The sequence below is a fragment of the Panulirus ornatus genome, chromosome 11 (genome assembly GCF_036320965.1).
Source record: "Panulirus ornatus isolate Po-2019 chromosome 11, ASM3632096v1, whole genome shotgun sequence".
Taxonomy (NCBI): Eukaryota; Metazoa; Arthropoda; class Malacostraca; order Decapoda; family Palinuridae; genus Panulirus; species Panulirus ornatus.
The window spans coordinates 13,224,094-13,238,945 of NC_092234.1; the positions used below are offsets into that span (position 1 = coordinate 13,224,094).

At 46.3% G+C, this 14,852-nt stretch overlaps 1 protein-coding gene across 1 annotated transcript in view; it reads left to right on the forward strand.

The window, feature by feature from the left end:
* The window catches only part of LOC139751283 (glutamate receptor ionotropic, NMDA 2B-like), a 461,671-nt gene that overhangs the window by 313,023 nt on the left and 133,796 nt on the right, over positions 1-14,852 (forward strand). The window lies entirely within an intron of this gene.

The following is a 14,852-nucleotide window of genomic DNA, read 5'->3' on the forward strand; positions in this document are numbered from 1 at the left end:
CTCGCTGGCTCTCCTGCTGTGTACCACTGGTGCACGACGGTACGACCCTTGAGCACGACGGTACGACTCGAACATGACGGTACGATCCTTGAGCACGTCGATATGACCCTTGAGCACGACGGTACGACCCTTAAACACGACGGTACGAGCCTTAAACACGATGGTACGATCCTTGAACACGACGTTACGACCCTTGGACACGACGGTACGACCCTTGAACACGACGGTACGACCTTTGGACACGACGGTACGACACCTTGAATGCGACTATACAACTCCTTGAGTATGATAGCATTTCACCTGGACTTTACCCTGTGCTGGTACTTGGGTCTTTTGATCTGGTAAGCCGCTGGTGCACGTCACTGGGAGCCAGGAAGGCACATAATTGCTCACACCACCGAAACCATCATTGCTTCCCTCACTGGCCACTCACGTGAGGTTGTGTGTATCGCTCGGTGTTTTAGAGTGTATTTTTTTGTGCATCTGTTTTTGAGCTATTGGGATAAGTACCCAGTCGTGGCACCAGGCCTGGTTTACTCCCAGTACCACCCAAGCCAGGTGCTTCTCTCCCCACTACCACCCAAGCCAGGTGCTTCTCTCCCCACTACCACCCAAGCCAGTGCTCCTCTCCCCACTACCACCCAAGCCAGGTGCTCCTCTCCCCACTACCACCCAAGCCAGTGCTCCTCTCCCCACTACCACCCAAGCCAGGTGCTCCTCTCCCCACTACCACCCAAGCCAGTGCTCCTCTCCCCACCACCACCCAAGCCAGGTGCTCCTCTCCCCACTACCACCCAAGCCAGTGCTCCTCTCCCCACTACCACCCAAGCCAGCGCTGCTCTCCCCACTACCACCCAAGCCAGGTGCTTCTCTCCCCACTACCACCCAAGCCAGGTGCTTCTCTCCCCACTACCACCCAAGCCAGGTGCTTCTCTCCCCACCACCACCCAAGCCAGGTGCTCCTCTCCCCACTACCATCCAAGCCAGTGCTTCTCTCCCCACTACCACCCAAGCCAGTGCTTCTCTCCCCACTACCACCCAAGCCAGGTGCTTCTCTCCCCACTACCACCCAAGCCAAGTGCTGCTCTCCCCAGTACCACCCAAGCCAGTGCTTCTCTCCCCACTACCACCCAAGCCAGGTGCTTCTCTCCCCACTACCACCCAAGCCAGTGCTTCTCTCCCCACTACCACCCAAGCCAGGTGCTTCTCTCCCCACTACCACCCAAGCCAGTGCTTCTCTCCCCACTACCACCCAAGCCAGTGCTCCTCTCCCCACTACCACCCAAGCCAGTCCTTCTCTCCCCACTACCACCCAAGCCAGGTGCTTCTCTCCCCACTACCACCCAAGCCAGGTGCTTCTCTCCCCACTACCACCCAAGCCAGGTGCTTCTCTCCCCACTACCACCCAAGCCAGTCCTTCTCTCCCCACTACCGAAGTGCCACTCTCCCTCACCAACAAGCTAGTGCTTCTCTCCCCATCACCAAGCCAGTGCTCCACCAAGCCAGGCAGGCAGGGGGTGAGGGGGTTGGGTCTGGCACCCCGGGACCTGAGTGCCATGATTGCTAAAGCTGCCAGGTTCAGCCTTCCACACTAACCCTGCCCTCACCTGCTGCCTGGTACTCTCTCTCTCTCTCTCTCTCTCTCTCTCTCTCTCTCTCTCTCTCTCTCTCTCTCTCTCTCTCTCTCTCTCTCTGGTGCCTCCTCCTCCTGCTGCTGCACTCTCTCTGTGGTGTTGTCTGTGGTGCCTCCTGCTGGTGCTCTCTCTCTCTCTCTCTCTCTCTCTCTCTCTCTCTCTCTCTCTCTCTCTCTCTCTCTGGTGCCTCCTCCTGCTGCACTCTCTCTCTCTGTGGTGTTGTCTGTGGTGCCTCCTGCTGGTGCTCTCTCTCTCTCTCTCTCTCTCTCTCTCTCTCTCTCTCTCTCTCTCTCTCTCTCTCTCTCTCTCTCTCTCTCTCTAACTCTCTCTCTCTCTCTCTCTACATCTGTGTGACAATACTCGGGTACGACCCTTATATCCGCACTTCCGTTCTGACTTTCTAGGTCGATGTAGCAGCCTCTCTCCCCCCTCCCCTCCACTCCCCCCCCTCCCCCTCCCCCTCCTCCCCCCCAGTGCCATTCTCTGCTCGTCTTTGGCGGTCTGTGTCACCCTTGATGTCGGTCTGCGAGCTCCTCGCCCGCAGTCTGTGCGTTTCTGTGGCACCCTAGCGTTTCCATAGGGTAAGCTCTGTATCTGGTTTTTACTGTGCTCTCTCTCTCTCTCTCTCTCTCTCTCTCTCTCTCTCTCTCTCTCTCTCTCTCTCTCTCTCTCTCTCTCTCTCTCTCTCAAACCCTCAATAATCTGTATCCCATCCGAAGATAAAGAGGCGGGCGAGAGAGAGAGAGAGAGAGAGAGAGAGAGAGAGAGAGATCCTGTCTGAAAATGTTCCATTTCGCCCAGTTCGGTATTTTTCTTTCCTCCATATATATATCTGTCCCCCACCTACCCCGGTGCCCCCGAGCCTTGTATCCATATATCACAATTCTCCTTGACTGGTCTCCGCTACAGGCGGTGTCTTCAATCCTCCATGGGCGACCCACTCGCCCCTCCCTCTACACCAGAAGCCAGTAACGCTAGTGATGTGGGGTAAACCCCCCCCCCCCCCCTCTCTCTCTCTCTCTCTCTCTCTCTAGTACCAAAATTCCCCTTTCTCCTCCTCCTCCAGCCCCTTTTCTCCCCTCCCCTCACCCAGTTCCCCTAATTACTTCCCTTCAGTCCCTACAAAGGGGTCTTTTCTTGCGTAAACAAGGGCAGGAAGAAGGGACAGCACGTGAGGTGAAGTTTGCATGCTAACCTCTCTCTCTCTCTCTCTCTCTCTCTCTCTCTCTCTCTCTCTCTCTCTCTCTCTCTCTCTCTCTCTCTCTTTCTCTCTCTCTCTCTCTATCTATCTATCTATCTATCTATCTATCTATCTATCTCTCTCTCTGTTGATATACATCGAAGAGACGAAGCTAGGACGCCATTTGGTAAACTGACTTATATTTCTCTCTTGTGTCTCCCCTGATGATGTGATTATTACACGAAAGTGCACTTGGGAACTTATCGTGTTTCATTTCCCCCGTGGACTCATAGGTATATCTTGATCACGCGCAAAATTGTGATCCTTTCCAGTATATATATATATATATATATATATATATATATATATATATATATATATATATATATATATTTTTTTTTTTTTTTTTTTTTTTTTTTTTTTTATACTTTGTCGCTGTCTCCCGCGTTTGCGAGGTAGCGCAAGGAAACAGACGAAAGAAATGGCCCAACCCCCCCCCCCCCCATACACATGTACATACACACGTCCACACACGCAAATATACATACCTACACAGCTTTCCATGGTTTACCCCAGACGCTTCACATGCCTTGCTTCAATCCACTGACAGCACGTCAACCCCTGTATACCACATGACTCCAATTCACTCTATTTCTTGCCCTCCTTTCACCCTCCTGCATGTTCAGGCCCCGATCACACAAAATCTTTTTCACTCCATCTCTCCACCTCCAATTTGGTCTCCCTCTTCTCCTCGTTCCCTCCACCTCCGACACATATATCCTCTTGGTCAATCTCTCCTCACTCATTCTCTCCATGTGCCCAAACCATTTCAAAACACCCTCTTCTGCTCTCTCAACCACGCTCTTTTTATTTCCACACATCTCTCTTACCCTTACGTTACTTACTCGCTCAAACCACCTCACACCACACATTGTCCTCAAACATCTCATTTCCAGCACATCCATCCTCCTGCGCACATCTCTATCCATAGCCCACGCCTCGCAACCATACAGCATTGTTGGAACCACTATTCCCTCAAACATACCCATTTTTGCTTTCCGAGATAATGTTCTCGACTTCCACACATTTTTCAAGGCTCCCAAAATTTTCGCCCCCTCCCCCACCCTATGATCCACTTCCGCTTCCATGGTTCCATCCGCTGACAGATCCACTCCCAGATATCTAAAACACTTCACTTCCTCCAGTTTTTCTCCATTCAAACTCACCTCCCAATTGACTTGACCCTCACCCCTACTGTACCTAATAACCTTGCTCTTATTCACATTTACTCTCAACTTTCTTCTTCCACACACTTTACCAAACTCAGTCACCAGCTTCTGCAGTTTCTCACATGAATCAGCCACCAGCGCTGTATCATCAGCGAACAACAATTGACTCACTTCCCAAGCTCTCTCATCCCCAACAGACTTCATACTTGCCCCTCTTTCCAGGACTCTTGCATTTACCTCCTTTACAACCCCATCCATAAACAAATTAAACAACCATGGAGACATCACACACCCCTGCCGCAAACCTACATTCACTGAGAACCAATCACTTTCCTCTCTTCCTACACGTACACATGCCTTACATCCTCGATAAAAACTTTTCACTGCTTCTAACAACTTGCCTCCCACACCATATATTCTTAATACCTTCCACAGAGCATCTCTATCAACTCTATCATATGCCTTCTCCAGATCCATAAATGCTACATACAAATCCCTTTGCTTTTCTAAGTATTTCTCACATACATTCTTCAAAGCAAACACCTGATCCACACATCCTCTACCACTTCTGAAACCGCACTGCTCTTCCCCAATCTGATGCTCTGTACATGCCTTCACCCTCTCAATCAATACCCTCCCATATAATTTACCAGGAATACTCAACAAACTTATACCTCTGTAATTTGAGCACTCACTCTTATCCCCTTTGCCTTTGTACAATGGCACTATGCACGCATTCCGCCAATCCTCAGGCACCTCACCATGAGTCATACATACATATGTATATATGTATAATCACTTGAAATATCTGTCTCTTAAGGAAGGCAAGTGCTAAAGTCTTAAACGGTGAGGAGGGATGGATGTTTGGTAGGTCTTCCGTATGCTGGTCTTGGGGGACGTGAGTCAATAGTTGTTTTTGAACGTTTAAAGTTAGGACTATGGGGGGGGGTCTCTGTGTGATGACAGACCACCGCAGACCCGTCGTGGTTACGGTAGTAACTTCGCCCTTCCGGTAGGAGAGATGTGAGGGAACTCTGAACGCCTTAACCCAACGCGGGACAAATGTAAAGGGAACAATAAGCTCCTAAACCCTGCGGGGGACGTGACAATGACAACATGGCTCTGATCCTATTAACAAGAGGTCTGGCCCGCCACACCAGGCCAGACGCTTTAGTATTCAACCCCACGAGACTCCCCGCGAAGCCAAGGGATGCCACATGGGTCGTACAACGCTACATTGAGGGGGGGGGAGGAAGGGTCGTCTTCTCCCCCTGCCAGCCAACTAGGCTAGAGGCCATGGCGCGTATATACATCAAAATATTACGAGGGGGGGATGACCCCTGACCTCCAGCTTTAGTGTACGCTCCGTGTGGTTGCCGATGCTCTCTTGTTCTGCGTGGGTGCCACTTCCTCAGCGACGGGAATGGGTTTCTGTGCACTTATGCTTTCATTTCTTTTACGGTGAAAATGAATCGCTACCCTATATTATCTCTATGAATACTCGTGTATCACTGTGGTGGTAGTGACTGCTCGTCTAGATTATGTAGAATAATTTTGTATTAACTCTTAGTAGCTATCTCTATAATTTTATAGATCAGGTAAAGAGACATACACGCCAGACGGTTTAATTGTGTAAGGGTAAAAGAACGGTCAGCGCGTCCATGCCTGAGAGAACAATATCCTGAGCATCAGGACGATGACAACAGAACGTGACGTCACAGACCTTTGTTTACGTCCGCGGGGGGGGGGGGGGGGGGGGGATGGCCTCCCTTGTAATATTCTCCCTTACCTTTTAAGGTTCATGTATACATTACGGCGAAGCTATGCGCGCGCAGATTTTCCTCACTATCCCTTACGTTATTTTACGTTATTTTCCTCCGTTGTTCCTTTCCACACTACAGTATACTGTTCAAGTTTGTTTTACGTTCCGAGGCTGAGTTTAAATGTTGGGTGAAGGAGGCATAAAGTTTAAGAGGTTCCTTAGCATTTGGCACACATCGAAGCCTTTATGATCGGAATTATAGACGATGTTATTTTCTTGACCCACCGTTGCTGGAAGGATGAAAATCCTCATTTCTCCTAAAGGATGTTTTACTTTAACCCTTCCCCAGTGAGTGGGATTCCACTGTGTGCTCTCCCGACGCCTTCCAAACATTTTGTAACCCGGTTGCCCGTTTTCTGCACGACAGAGGAAAACAAAAGGGTTGAATGGAGTAATGGGAATGAAAACAGAAAAGCTCCCCAGTCATGCAGAATATATATATATCTCAGCTTTATACCTAATGTCGTCAAGGCCTTGAGCATGATGGTTACGACCCTTGAGCATGATGGTACGACCCTTGAGCATGATGGTTACGACCCTTGAGTACGATGGTACGACCCTTGAGCATGATGGTTACGACCCTTGAGGACGATGGTACGACCCTTGAGGACGATGGTACGAACCTTGAGCATGATAGTACGACCCTTGAGGACGATGGTACGACCCTTGAGCATGATGGGTTACGACCCTTGAGCACGATGGTACGACCCTTGAGCATGATAGTACGACCCTTGAGCATGATAGTACGACCCTTGAGGACGATGGTACGACCCTTGAGCATGATGGTACGACCCTTGAGCATGATGGTACGACCCTTGAGGACGATGGTACAACCCTTGAGCATGATGGTACGACCCTTGAGGACGATGGTACGACCCTTGAGCATGATAGTACGACCCTTGAGTACGATGGTACGACCCTTGAGGACGATGTTACGAACCTTGAGCATGATGGTACGACCCTTGAGCATGATGGTACGACCCTTGAGTACGATGGTACAACCCTCGAGCACGATGGTTACGACCCTTGAGGACGATGGTTACGACCCTTGAGCATGATGGTACGACCCTTGAGCATGATGGTACGAACCTTGAGTACGATGGTACGACCCTCGAGCACGATGGTTACGACCCTTGAGCATGATGGTTACGACCCTTGAGCATGATGGTACGACCCTTGAGCACAATGGTACGACCCTTGAGTACGATGGTACGACCTTCGAGTACGATAGCATCAGCCTTGAGTATGACCTTACGACCCTTGAGTACGATAATACAACCCTTGAGTACGATGATACGACCCTCGAGTACGATAGTACGACTCCCGAGTACGATGGTTATGACCCTTGAGTACGATAGCACGACCCTTCGATGGTACGACCCTCGTGTACAATAAGCACGGCCCTAGCCTACTGATGCAAGGTAGACCTCATGATGTCCAGACAAAGACGATTTAATGACAGAACGAAAAAGGGGGAATCTCCGCTAACCTGCCTGCGTAGCAATGCAACGAACATGAACGAAACGAAAAAAAAAAAAATGCTTAGCTTAAGTCCAGCGAGGCGCGACGCCGGTGCTCCAATAGACAAGAATTACTTGAAGCTTGGCTGGTCGTGAGGGGTCGTGCATCGCTTGACTCTTATTATCGTAACATCATTAAGGTGTCGGGTGGAAACTTCATTAGAGGCACACATCCCCAAAAGGGTTTCCTTTCCTAATTACCTCATTTATCCTCAAAGTGCTCCGCCTCGGGCAATTAACGCTCAAATTATACCATGTTCACACGTCCGGTCGGCTTTCACGGTCTGCTTCCCATACATGATGTAGTGTATGTTGTGTGTGTGTATCTCTCTCTCTCTCTCTCTCTCTCTCTCTCTCTCTCTCTCTCTCTCTCTCTCTCTCTCTCTCACACACACACACACACACACACACACATTCTTTAGTTGTGTGCATACGTATGTAAAGATAATTAATTTGATAATTACTCTCGGACCAAATTCTGGTGTTACCAAAGACCTTTCTGAAGCTCCCTCCAGCCCAGTGCTGCGCTTCTTACAGTAGCAGGGAAACGTAGACTCCTTTCGATCGAGAATTCCGTTAAGGAGTTACTATACCACTAGTGATAATGCAGCCTCGTTGGAGGTGACTTTTCACTCATGGTGTAACCTCGAACCGGCGGAGACCGGTAACACCTCGTAATGTAAATATAAACATCAGAATCCAGAGTGAGAGTGTGAGAGAGGATGAGAGCGAAGAGAGAGAAAGAGAGTGTGACCCAACACTGGACAGAGAATACCTCTCCTCATCCAGTAAGTTTCCAGTAATCGTAAAATGATGACGGTTTCTTAAAAGCCTGAGTGACTGCTTGATCACTGCGCCCACAAGAAATTCATGCCAAGACTTGAATGAAAGTAAAAGAAGTATGTAAATGACGAGTCTTGGTGGACCGAGCGAAGATGCATGATTGCCAAGTCTACGGTCATTCTTCCTTGAGAAGTGAAGGAAAGAAAACGTGTTGTTGACTGGTAGGGGAGAGAAGAGAGATAAAGATAAGAACACGAAAAGAAGAAGAGGCAAGCCAAGACATTGACCCCTTCCCGTGCAGGGGGACATGATATAGTTAGCTTTCCAGACATGATAAGTCGTCACTTCAGAACTCATCACTCCGGTGTATTTGTGGGTTGTCATCTGTTTCGTCCTCTGAACGAGAGGGCACGACCCCAGGGTATCAGAATGTGACCTTTGATTTGACCTTTTTAAGGATCAGGTCAAAGGCCCAGGTCATCATACCCAAGGGTCGTGATGGAGGGTAGTACTGTCGTGCTGAAGGGTCGTACCGTCGTGCTCATTGGGTTGCACCGTCGTGCTCAAGGGTCGCACGGTCGTGCTCGGAAGGTCGCACCGTCGTGCACAGTGGGTTAATATTACATTCAGAAGAAAAAAATAAAAAGCGCTCATTACCCCATCCCCCAGTGTGGTACACGCATGGCTGGTCCCTTCACCATTTCCAGTACCTCATCCCCCATCATGGTGCACACTTGGCTGGTGTTTGTACCCTACTGTACCTCACCAGCACCACACACCACCCGTTCCTTTGAAGTAGAGTAATTTACTTACAGGGAAATTGCTTCCCTACTCTTATATTGACATAGTCCGCCATTCCTAATGAAAGGAAGATGGAGTGTGGGTTTTATATGGTTAGAATTAGTATATTTTTTTTTCAGATATACCTAATTAGTTTTTCTGCCTTAGAGGAGTGACGTCGGGCACACACGAACAATGGCCTCATTTGCACACAACCACTATTTTGTTTTCATGGATAATTTACTGAAATCAAGACTTGATATTTACCGAATAGCCCCACAGACTAGTCCAAGGTTGTTTACCTTGACCACTTCATGTACCCAGGTTCACCCCCATTAACACCACATCGTCCACCATATACCACATTGATCCATTTCCTTTTATCCCGTGCACGCCCTTCACCCTCCTGAATGTTCGAGCCCCAGTACCCCAAAGCTTCCTTCGTTCCATTCATCCGTAGACCCTATCAGTAAATCTTCTTCCTTCACTCATCCTCTCCATGTGTCGCATGGTACCATTTCAGCACACCCTTGTCAGCTTCCCCCAGCCGCCCTGTTCTTACTCCCACACCTCTCGACAAGGTGGACTCTCGCCACACACTGTACCTTCGTCATGCACTCTATTTACAAGACGTTCACCTTCTTCCGTTCCTTTGTACTTCGGAGAGGAGATGAGTACATGGTCACAATTACAGTCCTTCGTTGCTAGTTTACAATGATGAGTCATAAAACACGTAAATATAAATACCGTAACAAGCGTTTTATAACAATGGAATGGGGATATTACTGATATACGAAGTATAGAAATATCTTTCAGTAATGTCGTTCGTTATGTTTCAGTAGTGTCGTTTGGTTTGTTATAACATGTGACATAAGATTCCTTTGGTCTTATTATTCGAGTGTTGTAGGTTCCAAGATGTATGATGTAGAAAACTAGGACCTAAAATAAGATAGTATAGGTGATTTTTTTATACCGTTTTTCATAGTATAACAGCTTAGGTGACATTTTTTGCCGTTTTCTTTAGTTAAACCCATACGATATCACATTTTCTCTCCCTTTCTTTTTTTTGAATTCCTTATGTGGTAGGATAACTATGTATATCATCAGCGATTGTACCCAAGTGAACCATATCATCATCATAGCAGATATAGTTGAATGCTATAGAATAGCAAGTCACTATTATAGAAAGTTCTCCGAGCAGAAGGTCGAGTATAGAAAAAATGACCAAGACTGGAAACTCAGGGTCGGATCCCCCGTTAGGGAGGCGAGACTGACTGTGATGAGGTTTTCGAACCCTTGTTGTTGTTATTATTATTATGTTCATATGCTGAATAGCAGTCTATCCCGTGCCTGTTAATTATTAGGAACAGATAATGAGACATCTCGCTGAAAAGGAGGAATGCGAGCAGTGTGCTTTTGTGTGAGGTAACGCGTCGTGTTGTGGTCGTCCCCCCCGTTGCTTGTAAGTTGTAAATATATTGGAATTACTTATTCATGTATTCAAATATTTGTCTGTATAACTGGTGATCCGTCTTGTTACTGGCTCTTTTTTTAATATACTCGCTTCAAAAAGACACTTGTCTCCATAGCTTCTTCTTTACTGGTTCAATATATTCTAGTTAGGGGAATTTTTTTATTTCTTTCTTCTTAAGAAAACTTGATGATAAAAATACTTCTTCATGGCCTCCATGCTGGGCCATTAAACCCCCCCCCCCCCCTTCGCCTGGGCATTAAACCCCTCGCCTCGCCTCGTCTCGAATGGAACATTAATCTGTGTATGAGTGTTGGAGAACATGTGTGATGAATGTTGGAGAACACGTGATGTGATGAGTGTTGGAGAACATGTGATGTAATGAATGTTGGAGAACATGTGATGTGATGACTGTTGAGAACATGTGATGTGATGACTGTTGAAGAACATGTGATATGACGAATGTTGGAGAACATGTGATGTGATGACTGGTGGAGAACATGTGATGTCTCTCATGGTGGGGGAGTACCCAGGGACAGAGATGTTCATAAACAGCAGATGCGATTTTAACTCCGTCACGCGTAAGAGAAAATTTTGCCCGGGGTAATGTGGTCTGGTTTGATAGCCAGCCTTCATCTGTATGGAGGTGGTATTTCACATCTCCAGTTAAACCCCCCTTCCTGTCTTGAAGTCAGCTTAACCCACTAATTAAGCTTTTATTTAAACCAGTAATTAACCATGAACCAAATAACGTAAGCTATCATTTAGTTAGATATGTCCAGATCTCCAAATCACCCACACCTTACCAAAGTCCGGTGTTTTAGGTGGATATTAAACTCCTGAATTAAGCTTTTATTGAAACCTCTAATTAACCATCTCCTAATTACGTGAGCTATTATTTACTTATCGTGTAAACTGTGATCGTGACCAGCCTGTTCTCGAGTGCTGAAAACACACACATTGTTCTTCACAAAAACTCTTCGGGGTTCTGCACACACCAGGAGGTTGTGGCCGTTCATCATGAAGCTGTTTCTACATATGCAGATCGCCGAAGACGCTCATTAACTACCATTTGTTACCATGTAGATTACCGTCCGTTATTGCTGGTTTCCTCCGCGAGATCTTCAGCGTTCTGTGAAATCCATTTCGTGACAGAGTTGATGCGATGTGTGACTTGTGCCAGTGGGCATTCCAGCTCCTGTATTGTCTTGTTGTGCCAGTGGGCATTCCCGCTCCTGTGTTCTCTTGTTCCAGTGGGCATTCCAGCTCCTGTGTTGTCTTGTTGCTCCAGTGGGCATTCCAGCTCCTGTGTTGTCTTGTTCCAGTGGGCATTCCCGCTCCTGTGTTCTCTTGTTCCAGTGGGCATTCCAGCTCCTGTGTTCTCTTGTTCCAGTGGGCATTCCAGCTTCTGTGTTCTCTTGTTCCAGTGGGCATTCCAGCTCCTGTGTTCTCTTGTTCCAGTGGGCATTCCAGCTCCTGTGTTCTCTTGTTCCAGTGGGCATTCCAGCTTCTGTGTTCTCTTTGTTCCAGTGGGCATTCCAGCTCCTATGTTTTCTAGTTCCAGACAACCCTTTTCACACGTCCCATCATCTTTATATATATAACAAAATGAAGCCATATTTGCGTTACTTGTGGACGATGTTTCCATTTAGTGACATGTGAAACCTCCTACCACAGCTGAAACATGTTTCAGTCACTTACCACTGGTGAAACTGATGTTTTAGTATATGCCACTGTTGAGACTGATGTTTCAGTCACATACCACTGTTGAAATGGATGTTCCAGTCACGTACCACTGTTGAAACTAATGTTTCAGTCACGTACCACTGTTGAAACTAATGTTTCAGTCAGATTCCATTGTTAGAATTTCTTCTTTGTATATATTGATTTTGAATTAGATGTTCACTTGTGCCCCACTGTTGAAGCATGTTTCATTCAAGCTTCTGAAGCAAGTTTCAGCCATGTACCAGTGTTGAGACACATGTTTCAGGTGTGTGTTCGAGTGAAACTTTGTTTCTTCTGAAACAGAAGACAATTATTCCAGAAAACCAATTTTTCCAGTGTTCTGTTTCCAATTTGCTATTTAAACCCCGTTGCTTATCCAAAAGAACCCAAAATCACCTTCTAAAAACCTGAAACCTAAAATCTCATTTTTGACCACCTAAAACCTTTCTCTGTCTGTGGTCTCCAAGAGACATTCTTTGTGACCAAAGCTGTCTCTGACCACACACACACACACACACACACACACACACACACACACACACACACACACACACACACACAATCCTAACCAGTGCAACACCCATTTTCTAAACCTAAATTCCCCCCCCCCCCTTTTTTTAAACGAAGACCACCCCCCCCCCCCCCCCGCCCCCCCACTTCTGACCACTAAAAGCCCAACTCCTAACCATTAAAATCTTCCTTTATGACCACAGGAGGTCAGATATCCAGCCTCTAAAAGCAAAGTTTCTGACCATTGAAGACCCAGATTATGCCCATTCAAGTAACACAGTTTCTGGCCAGTGGAAGAAAAGTCAGGGCACTTAACCATGTTTTTTTTTTTTCTTTTTACATAAAATCCCTATTTTCTAACCTACAGAAGCAAATTGACGAACCAATCAAAGCTTAGATTTGTGCAAGCACTCATTTTCTAATTCCCAATCAGCTGCTTCCCATTTTCTGAACTCCTGGGACCCATTTTTTTTTTTTTACTCTCCTACAGTATCATCACTTCGTAAAACTTTCCCTTCAAGACAAACATTTTTTTTCTTTCCTTCCGTTATATCGTCTGTTAACCCTGCCTTCTCCCTTCTTTTACTCTCAGAATGTAATCATTATCCAAGCAAGGTATATCAGGTTTCCTTCACTAATGCTACAAACTCTGTTTCAACTGATGTTGTCCCGAAAGTAATTTTTTCCACAATTTAAAAAAAGATACTTTAATTTGTGTGTGTGTGTGTGTGTGTGTGTGTGTGTGTTCAAATCGTGATCCTCGTTTTCTCTGTCTTTCTGCTCAAACCGTGAATCCCATTTTCCATGGCTTACTGCACAAACTATGATTTTCTTTTTCCTTTTTTTTTTCTTTCTCTTCAAATCATGAGTCCCATTTTCTTCTCTCTCTCTTCAAACCATGATTCCCGTTTTCCTTTTCTTTATGCTCAAACCAAGAACCTCAGTCTCGTTTTCTTTCTAGCCAAACTAGAATCATTACCATTTTTTCTTCTCTTTTCAGTTTAAACCTAACAACACCTCTGTGTTATTAAGACTTCTCTTATTGACCTAATATTCTCTCTCTCTCTCTCTCTCTCTCTCTCTCTCTCTCTCTCTCTCTCTCTCTCTCTCTCTCTCTCTCTCTCTCTCTCTCTCTCTGTATTTATCTATTTATCTATCTATCTATCTATCTATCCTTGGCAGATAAATAACACATATTTACCAATCTTTCCAACCTAATGTATCTAGAATATTAATGCTGGTGCTAGAATATTGCTCCTGTGGTAACCATGTCCTGGGCCTGTAGGCCATTTTCTTTTCATATATATATTTTAAGGCCATTTTCTTTATATATATATATATATATATATATATATATATATATATATATATATATATATATATATATATATATATATATTCATGTGATTTTTTTTTTAAAAACATCCTGTTTTTCGAGTGTAAGTTCAAAAAAAAAAAAAAGATTATTCGTAAAATCAATTTTTTTTTTTAAATTTTGTACCGATGCCCCATTTTCTTCCATCAGACACTTAGGCCCCCCCTTAAACACCCTGCACCTTCTCCACGCACCTATAACACTAGAGTAAAGAGGCGATTTTTCTCTCTCCTGGCCAGCTTTAAGCTTGTGGAGGAGGAGGAGGAGGAAGGGGGAGAGATGGCGGGCACTTGGGAGTCTCCCTCCGCCCCCCCCCCCCACTCCTCCTCCTCCTCCTCCTCCTCCTCCTCCTCCTCCTCCTCTTCCTCCTCCTCCTCCTCCTCCCCCCCTTCCTCCTCCTCCTCCTCCTCCTCCTCCTCCTCCTCCTCCTCCCCAAACAACAGACTCGGGCCAAAATTTATATCGCTGCCCCGCCCAAGCTGAGAGCGTGTCCAGCTTCTTGCGCTCAGCTGAGGTGAAGGTTTTGTGGCGGTGTGTATTGCTTGTCCCGTGTGTGTGTGCTCTCTCTCTCTCTCTCTCTCTCTCTCTCTCTCTCTCTCTCTCTCTCTCTCTCTCTCTATATATATATATATATATATATATATATATATATATATATATATATATATATATATATCTATCTATCTATCTATCTCTGTGACATTCTAAAGCCCAATTGCTCTCACAAACAAAGGCCTCCTTACCTCCCTCCCTCCATGATGTAAACCCCTCCCCTCCCACCACACAGATATCTAACGTAGCACCGACTAAACTCCCCGTCTCT